Below are 10,435 nucleotides of genomic sequence, written 5' to 3' on the forward strand. Positions count from 1 at the left end.
CAAAAAAAAAAAAAAAAAAAGTATCATTAAGAGGTTTTTAAATACAAACCATTACTTCTGGCTAAAATATGAGTCTATAATCCATAATAGCACTTCCTCCAGTGATAAAGGTCATCTCCTGTTGTCTCTCACATCAAAATCCATCCACATATTTGTTTAGAACTGTTTTGGACTGTTTTGGCTTGTAAACGGTGCTTGATCTGTGCAGATTTCTCTCCTGATTCAGACAAGATGACTTTTTGACGTCCGAAAGCAATATTATGTATTATAGACTCATATTTTAGTTGGTTTAAAGTTAAAAACGTCTTGATGAATTTGTTTCTTACAAACACACAGCTTTTCACTTCACCAGACATTAACTGATGGACTGGAGTGGTGTGGATTACTTGTGGATTATTGTGATGTTTTTATCAGCTGTTTGGACTCTCATTCTGACGGCACCCATTCACTGTAGAGCATCCATTGGGGAGCAAGTGATAAAATGCTACATTTCTCCAAATCTGATGAAGAAACAAACTCATCTACATCTTGGATGGCTTAAGGGTGAGGACATTGAAGGTGAGGGTGAATTAAGCAAATATTCATCCATATGTACTATATTAATATTACACTATATATATATTTACAGTGCCAATATTTGTTTGGATAAAGAATAAGGTTTGGGACATACATTGCTTCAATAACAGATGGTGTGTGGAGCATCTGCTCTTCTCTAAAACATCCAACTGAACAAATCAGGGTCCCGTGGGGCCTTCCGACATGGAAACAGATGTAAGAGCTTTGAAAACATGTCAGCTATTCTGTTCTGAACACTAAACTTTTGAGATGGTATTTAGCTTCCTCATATGGTGACATCATCAAAGACAGACTCATCAGACAACCTGTAGTTTTGGATGCTTGGTTATAATTTGCCTGTTTTTATTAGCAATGCTATATTTGTGGGGTTTGCACACAAGCAGAAGCACCATTGAGCTGTTGTTGGTTTTCATACTTCCACTGAAGCATTGTTGAGTCTCTGTCCATGGTGCTGATCATCAGACCAATGAACTTCACTGTCATTCAGCACTCACATTCACCACAAAACATACCTGATTGCTTAAATCACACTTGAAATGTGTGCATGTCACCAGACTGTAAAACAAAACATCAAGTCAGCACAAGCACACATTTTCAAGCACAAGTTTGTTGGGTTTGAAATGCTAAAACTGATGTAATTTTGAAAACATTTGTGAAACAGTAAAACACGTTATCGTGATGAATTACACCAAAATTACACTAATTAAACCAAAAGGATCAAATTTACTTAAAAAAAGAAAAATTGATAAGACTTTTTTTAATTTTTATCTGAGGCTATATCTTGAATTGAAGTGTATTTTTCTCATTTTATCATCAACATTTTATTATTTAAATCTAACAATATATCTCAGTAAAAAAGACAAAATATTGATGATTTGTATGTTGTATATTCAGTGCTTTAATTGTGTGTGTGCATTTGTAGTTTTACATTGTAAACTGTCTAACTGCTGTCATGAATATGTGACATATGGATTTTCTCTGATGCTCACACTGACGTCTTGAAGTTCAATGGAAGATTTATTTGAATGCAGAATCCTTCAGACTTTCTGCCAGAGACATAGGCTGGAGGAGGACCTACTCCAAACACACACACAAGCTGTTGATTCATGAGCAAGACTCAGTCCAGAAATACCCGGCAGACGGACATCATTCATTACGTATTCAGTGACAAACATTGCTGTGTGATGCAGAATGAATCAGTGCTCCCCTATGAGTCTATACATAACAGAAATGAATGATTATGATTAGCGTCATATTCCAGATGACAATAACGTTTAACCCTGTAAAGACTGACTTGAAATAATAGTCAGATTTTTTTTGGAACAGTTTATTGAACCTTTAGACCAAATTAAAAAAATAAAAATAAAGTGCATATGAGATTTTTGTCGAGTAACATATTTGAGTTTTAAGGTTTTTATGGTTCATATTGTATGATATAGTGAGAATATGGAAGAAGAGAAAACAGCCCAGTTTTATTCACAGGCCCAAATGAGCAAAAACATGCGATTTAGTACAGATGCTGATATTTATATGGCAAAAAAGATGAAGGGGGTGATGGCTCCATATCACAGTTTTGGCTTTGGTACAGTATTTAAGGATACAATTGATACTAAATCGATAACATATGACAAATAATGACAATTAAGCAGCATCATAAGATTACTGAATTAAAAACAATTTTATTAAGAACACTTAATGAAACTCTGCAATAGCAAATGTGATGCTTGTTTTCAAGCATAAACAAATAAAACAACACAAACAACAATTCTCAGTGCTCCAAGACAAGTGATACAATCAAATTTTTTTTTTTTTATTATTATTTAACTATTATTGAATTACTATTATTGAATTATACAAAAAAGTGCAATCTTCCTATAAAAAGCAACACATTACATAGAACATCTGGCAGAGACTATTAGTTTGCATTTACACTCCAAGACTTAATGCACAGATCTGTTTTTGACATACTATCAGATTTTTTGTCCTGTCCGTTTCTGTGGTTATCATTATCAATCATCGACGTTTCAGATTTATTCTACAATTTAAATATGGTTGTTGTCAATCCAGAAACTTTACAATGTGCAGTTAGCAGCATGACAAATATATATTATATACTATATTATATATAAAAAGCATTATACAGGTGCATCTCAATAAATTAGAATGTCGTGGAAAAGTTCATTTATTTCAGTAATTCAACTCAAGTGCCACAAACTGATCACCTCCATGCCACGCCGAATTGAGGCAGTAATTAAAGCAAAAGGAGCCCCTACCAAGTATTGAGTACATGTACAGTAAATGAACATACTTTCCAGAAGGCCAACAATTCACTAAAAATGTTTTTTTATTGGTCTTATGAAGTATTCTAATTTGTTGAGATAGTGAATTGGTGGGTTTTTGTTAAATGTGAGCCAAAATCATCACAATTAAAATAACCAAAGACTTTAAACTACTTCAGTCTGTGTGCATTGAATTTATTTAATACACGAGTTTCACAATTGGAGTTGAATTACTGAAATAAATGAACTTTTCCACGACATTCTAATTTATTGAGATGCACCTGTATTCCATTATATACCGTTATATTCACGGAAGCTCAGCGCCACCATACTGACTGAGCGAAAACTCTGATAATGAAACTGAATCAATGAAGCTTGCAACACTGCACAACAAATCTCTTACGTACATCATGCTTTTTTATTATTATTATAATGAAAGGATTCAGAGCAACTGTAACATCTCTGATTAATAGAAATGTCTGTGATTGGCTACTTTGCTCAATGCAATTCCTACTGTTCAGATATAGCTAATCACTCCCTCTCACAAGGACATTAGAATGTAAGAAGGGGAAGAGTGTAACCCTGGTCAAATCGAGTTAATTACAATCTTTTTATACCTGATTTAATAGAATACATAAATGGGATTGTGTTTGCATGTTACTGTCCCTTTAAAAGGGTGGACCCTTTTTTTATAGAGTTGGTATGCAAATATTGTTGAGTAAAGAAATGTATATCTGATTGGCTGTAAAAGCTATGATCCCGCCTCCCATACTGAAAGGAGGATTCTTATTGGTTGGTTAATTTGTCATTGAGGGGAAACAGAATCAGATGACGCAGAGTTGTCAAGAAGAGAGACTGACCGTCTTCCTCCATCTTTCCTTGGATAAAATCCTTTTGTGAATTCACTGTTTTATTTCTATTTTGAGTGTTTGATATAGTTTTGTTGTTTAGTTTGAGTTTTTTGCATGACTTTGTGGGACTCCGAATTATACGAGAGAGTACTTGCTGTGCTTGTTTATGTTCGAATGCAAAGTTCGTTAAATCAGTTAAACGGCAGATGCACTTTAAAAAACACGGGCGTTAGTTAAATAATTTGTTTTTTTTTTTGGAGTGGCAAAAAAAGTGGCTTGGCCGCCACCGGAGAGAGAGGATAGCGCGTTGGGAGTGGGATTTGAGGTACTTTGCTGGTTATTTTGTTGGCTCAGTTGAATGAAGAAGCTATATGTTTTTTATGCGTCCACAACCCACCCGAGCAACGGCTCTAGCCGGCAACGGTGAGGTTGATGTGGAAGGGGGGATGGGTCTTTTAATTTACAGGAATTAAATAAGAATTAAGAAAGAAAAAGTAAAAGAAAAATACTTTTTGTGAAATAGGAGTGGTCTGATTTGTTAGAAGGATCAGTTAGCAGTCTAGATGACTTGATGTCAAAATCGCCTGTTCATAATTCTAGGAACACTCCCATAATGCAAACATCCGTCCACATCCGTGTCACTGGGTCCACATCCGTGTCAATTCATGCTTTTGAACAAAAGCGCCACTCGTTATTAATTGAACCATGTATGAGACTAATAATTATGCACGTTACTAAACACCGCTGGTGCAGCTGTGAAATGTCTTCATCATATCCAGTGACCTTCACTAATTATTAATTCTGTAAGTCTGGACAAAAATAATTACAACCTGGAAGGCTTTGGCCATGTAATATCATGTTTATTAATGTTTGTTCATGTAGGGATTTTTTTTAATCAATATAAATGAGTTATATCATCATATATATAACGACAGGGCTAACAAGGGTAACAAAACAACAAGAAACACCTGGGCAGGCAATCAAGGGGAACCAACCAACAAAGGAACTAAAAAAGGCTTACAAAACATGAACAGGAAATGGGCTGGAGTTACAATTTTACAATATAAAAAACAGTGTAAGACAAAATAAAATGATACAAAAAATAAGTAGAGAAGATCAGCTCATTTTAACCAGATTAAGATGATTAAAAAAAAACGTAATTCTACACTTAATATCATAGGAAAACATGATACAGGATTATGTAAATTATGCCAGTAAAAAGAAACAGTTGATCATGTGTTATTTTGTCCCAGTTATGAACACGAAAAGAATGAGCTCAGAAGACAATTACAGGCTGTAGAATGCAAATACTTTACAATAAGCAATATATTAAATTCAGACCAAGGATCTGGTAAAATTATGAAGCAGATAGTAAAATTCATTAAAATTGGTAAAGAATTACATGAAGTTATACATAAAAGTTCAAGACAGACACAACAGGGAAAGGGAATTAACAAGCAACTGAAGAATATACAGTGGGTACGGAAAATATTCAGACCCCCTTAAATTTTTCACTCTTAGTTATATTGCAGCCATTTGCTAAAATCATTTAAGTTAATTTTTTTTCCTCATTAATGTACACACAGCACCCCATATGAAAAATTTAAGGGGGTCTGAATACTTTCCGTACCCACTGTATGCTGGAATACACCCAGTTAAATCATTCAGGAACTACATGTTAATACTTTATACCGTGTTTTGCAAATAAGTGGCTTAAAATTGGTTTTATTCTGCTCTGTTACTTTACATTTTTTAAAAGTATTTATCCAAACTCTCAATAGCATCCTGTTTTCTGAGCTTTTTCCACTGATCTGGAATCTCGCCTTTTCCCGCAGTTTTTTTCTTGTAGTGATTTTCCAGATCTTTCTGAAATCTGCAAACAAACCACTTCCAGTATGGCAGCTCAAAGCAGTCAGGAGTGATGCTCCACTTTGCATAAACTCCTCCTGCTTTTCTGTATTCTTTATATGGAAACAATCCACCTAATGTAAGAAAGTCTTTATCACTTGCCACTAAATTTGTGCAAATATCCACACAGAAATTCTGTGATAGAAAGCAACGGTATCCATTAATTCCAATGACTCTGTGGAAAGGAACACTGTGATCTCCATCATGGTTTTCTATGGTGTTGGTGCAGGTGGCTCCACAGAATGGACACTGAACCCAACAGCACTGACAGAGGTGATCAATCAGAAGCTCATCTGGTCTGAAATTGACATCCAGTTTTGTATTATATGTATCAGTGTTGCTGATGTCAGATGTTATGTCACTAAGTTCTTTTCTAATCACATCTTCTAGGAATTTGAAATCAACTTCAGCATCATCATGTTTGACTCCACTGAGGTCTTTTTCAGAGACGATCAGCTCATCTGAGAGCTGCTGTGTGAAACTCTTCAACCACAAACCAACATCTCCACTGTTGACTTGAACGTGTTCAGTAGATTCATGTGCTGCTTTCATGATCTTCTGCTGCAGGAGTTTAATGTTCTCCTTCATCTTGGGTAAAACACTGACACTGAACTGATCAGTGATGTATATACTGACTTCATCTCTGATGAAACTCTTGAAGTGATCTCTGGGATTACTAAAGTAGTCAATGTATTTCTCCAAATCCTCTTCTTCTGCCAGTGTTTCCAGGATGTGCTTCTCCAGATTTGATCTGTTTCCATTCAGTGATGCACATTCTGTTCTCATTTCATCTGCTAAATCTCTGGCTGTCTTCTTGTAGACACTCTGCTCAATGGGCTCTTTAAGTTTCTGACAGATGTTCTTGCCAAAAATGGCAGCTGATGTTGCTCCATGACAGTATTTCTGGAAAATACTATAATACTCTTCTCTCTTTTTCTCAACGTATATGACAGGAGCATTGCTGTCTCTGAACAGTCTGTGCTGATCAGTGATCTTCTTGTTCATTCTCTTACAGATGGAAAGAACCAAATCCCTGAAGAATTCTTTCTTGAATGCATATTTTACTGGTCTTTTCTGATGTTCAGTTACTCTCACCATGATGTGCGTTTGCAAGTTTTTGAATGTAGCTGATGTTGTAGCCCATCTTTGAAATGTTTAACATCTAAATACATTTTTCTGTTATCTGCAAAATGTCTGTAACTAATGATTTTATTTGGGTTTCATCCTCTTGAGATAGAATGTAACCCAACTTCACTTTAGCTGATCTGAAGGCATTTGTAAAAGCTCCTGTTAATCCACTGGATTTCTTCAACTGCACATAATCTGAATAATTTGGCACAGAGAAAATATCCCTCCAGTGATCTAGAGGAGCACTTCCATAGGCATCATTGAGGATCTTTCTCACATCTCTCATTATGTCAATGTCTTCAATTGCAGGAGTGTCTGTGATGATCATATTCAGATACTGTTTCCAAAACAAATCAAACTTTTTCTTCATTATTTCTTTTTTTTATTTCTTTGTCTTTGAGTTTTAAGGCAAGCTCTTTGCTCTTTTCATAGAGAGTGTTTACATGAGCCTCATTTAACTTCTTTGTTTCTCTTACAATGTTTTCCTGAAGTTCTTTGATTTTAATATCAAATGATGGTTTCAAGTGGATTAGTAAAACTTTATCTTTGTCTTTCTCAAATAATTCAGACATTGATTTTTTCACATCCTCACTTGTCATCTTCAGTTCTCTTCGAACATCAGTTTCCTCAACCCCATGACTTGCTTCATTTTCTATTTTGTTGTGTAGTTTGTTCTCAGTCTCCATCATGGCACTGTGAAGACTCCAGGTCCACTTGCTGTATTCGGTCTCCAGTTTCCTGTAGGCTGAAATCTCCAGAGAATTCCTGAATCTGAAGACAAATCGTTCACTCAGTAAAGCCTCCCAGAGATATTTAGTACGATCTTTTAAGCCTTTCAGTGTCATTCCATGTGATTTTGCGGCATGAGAAATAATGGATTTCTTTAGTTCTTGAATGTTCTCACAGTAGTTTGGGTTTGGTGGTGCCATTGGTGGGCTGCCCTCCCAGAGCTGAGCAAAATACTTCACATCATTCTGAACATCAAATTCAATGACATCATTGAAACATCCTGCATCATAAACTTCCTCCTTAGCAGCGAGTTTTGTCATCTCATCCAGTGTCTCCTGCAGTCGTCTCCTTCCCTCCATGTTTTTTCTCTCCAGCGGTGACGTCTGAAACGTTCTGATGCACAAACACACATCTGGGATTCAGTTTGACCTCCTTCATCCTCATGAAAGCCTGAACAACAATCTGAAGAATGTCCTGCATCTCAGATGGGTTTTCTCCAAAGATGCTGATCAATGTCAAATTTCCAATTCCAACAACAAATGTGGCCAATTCATTGTCATGATGTCTTGTTGATCTTCCAGCCAGTTCTAGAGCACGAAGACCCTCAGTATCAACAACCAGAATATAGTCAACATTCATCTGTGTTTTCATCTCGTCTGAGACTCTGACCAGCTGCATGAAAGCTCCTCTGGTTGTTCTGCCAGCACTGACGGCAAACTGGAGTCCAAACATGGCATTTAGCATGGTGGATTTCCCAGAGCTCTGAATCCCTAAAACTGACAGCACAAAGACACTCTGGTCTCCCAGTTTCTGAATGAGTTCATCTAGAACAGCAGAGATCCAGATCACAGGAACATGAGCAGCATCTCCATCCATCAGCTCCAGTGGAAATCCAGAGATCATCATCTCTGCTGCAAGACTCGGGAGAGAAGAGAAGGGAAACTGCAGGTCTTTCTTGTTCGTCTTCACAGATGAACGTGATTCATAGATCTGACCGATCTCCCTCATGATGTGCTCCACACCAAAGGCTGCGGTTTGAAGCTCCTCAGATATTCTCTCAAATTCTGTTTGTTCTGATATGAGTTGTTTAGATTCATCATGATTCCCTTTCGGTTTTACAACTGCTGACTACTTGTGATGTAGAGCAGAAAGATCAGCTGATCTACGTTCATCCAGGAGGATTCTGAGCCACTTGAAGAAATACACCTTATTTGCAGCTTCTGAATTCATTTCTTTAATAAAAAACGTCATAAACTCGCTGATTTTAGATATATGCTGTTGTTCACGGATTTCCTTTAGTTTGATATGTTTTCTGCTTATGTCCGTTTCTGTCTCATGTGCTTGAGGTCGATGTAGTTCTTTGTTCTTCTGACTCCACTGATGCCACAGTTTCCCCTGATGAGGCAGAAATGAGTCTTTGATTTCTGTCAGATCTTTCTTCTCCAGTAAACACATCATCTGCTGTGCTGCTGCTCTTCCTCTCCTGCAGTCATCATCATCTTCCTCATCTACTCTGATGTCTGAGTGTTTGGACACATCTTCAAGTCTGAAAGTGAAAGATGATTCTGAGAGACACTCATTTATAGCTCTTCTGAGTTCTTCAGATACATCTGCCTGACTTCTGTATTTCAAACCAATTTTTAATTTTTCATTATTCATCTCAGTTACAGTAGATTCATCCTCAGTAAGAAGACAAATGAGGGGCTTTCTGTTTCTGAACAGGGTTTGGATCTTTGCTGCATGTCTGTCATTTCTGTGAAGTTCAGGTAGAAGAACAACATTGACTGAGGCCATTTCAGTGAGGATCTGCAGCTGTTTCTCATGGTCTCCTGCATCACCGTGTAGATTACAGAACGCAACACAGTCAGTGAATTTATCATCATATGTTCCAGAGGGACAGAACCTGGAGATCTCCACCACTCCATCCATCAGGACTCTGGTTCTGCTGCTGCCTGGGCAGTTCCTGTGGAAGAACGTGTTGTGTCTCTCATTGATCAGACTGTTCATCAGCTGAGACTTGGATGAAAACGCAGAGCCAAACCTGAAGAAAAACACCATTGGAGTTTCTGCCTTGTAGACTGGCTGGGTTTGACTGATGATCTCATTATCATTGTTTCTCATCTTCCAGCTCTTGTTGATTTGTCTGAATGTCCAGAGAGGAAACTCAATCTGTTGTGTGAATGGATCAGGAACAAGCAGAGGCAGAGCATACTGACACTGGGACAGTTTAGTCACCATCAGCTGTTTCAGGAAACCATCAGCACAATGAAACACAGCCATCTGAACATCCATCGGGTGGATTCGCTCAGAATGACTTGTTCCTTTATTAGACAAAGACATTTCTTTCAGATGATCACTTTTGTCTTCAGATGATTCAATGTGTCTTTGTTGCATGTGATGTTGTTCATTGGTATCTTTAACAATAGTGTATCTTGCTCTGTAGTTCATCATCAGTAGTTTTTGTATGAAACTCCAAACCAGCTTCTCCTCAGCACAAGACATATGGGACTTTAATGAATGAGACGTAAACTGAAGAACTTCTACAATTTTCAGTTTATTTTTGTTCTTGTCGAGATGAAGTCTTTGAAATAGTTGCTCTATTTTTTCTCTCTCAGTCTTTTCCTGTATGTGTTGATCTGGACTGACTCCTGCTGGTCCATCATCCTTAGTTTCTCCCTGTTGTATAGAAGATAAAATAATGCTAGATTTGTTTTATTCATTGTTAAATATAAATCAGAAAAGCCATTTGCAAACTGATTGCGTCAGAATTTCATAAAAAAACAAAAAAACTAAATAAACAAATAAATAAGTTATTTACACTTAAGCATAACCAGCATTACAGCAGCAGATCAATAACTGGTTGATATGAATTGTAAAAAAAAATGTTTGTTGTTGTTGTTGTTGTTAATAATTAAAATTCAATAATGATGTTTGGCAACTTGAGAGGGACTTAATATGGCTGGT

General features: G+C 36.8%; 1 pseudogene; it reads right to left on the reverse strand.

Annotated features, from left to right (window-relative positions):
• Positions 1-5,335: 5,335 nt before the first annotated feature.
• Positions 5,336-9,988, reverse strand: LOC107677332 (interferon-induced very large GTPase 1-like; annotated as a pseudogene).
• Between the last annotated feature and the right edge of the window lie 447 nt (positions 9,989-10,435).

This window comes from Sinocyclocheilus anshuiensis, unplaced genomic scaffold, assembly GCF_001515605.1.
Source record: "Sinocyclocheilus anshuiensis isolate Anshui unplaced genomic scaffold, SAMN03320099.WGS_v1.1 scaffold644, whole genome shotgun sequence".
Lineage (NCBI taxonomy): Eukaryota > Metazoa > Chordata > Actinopteri > Cypriniformes > Cyprinidae > Sinocyclocheilus > Sinocyclocheilus anshuiensis.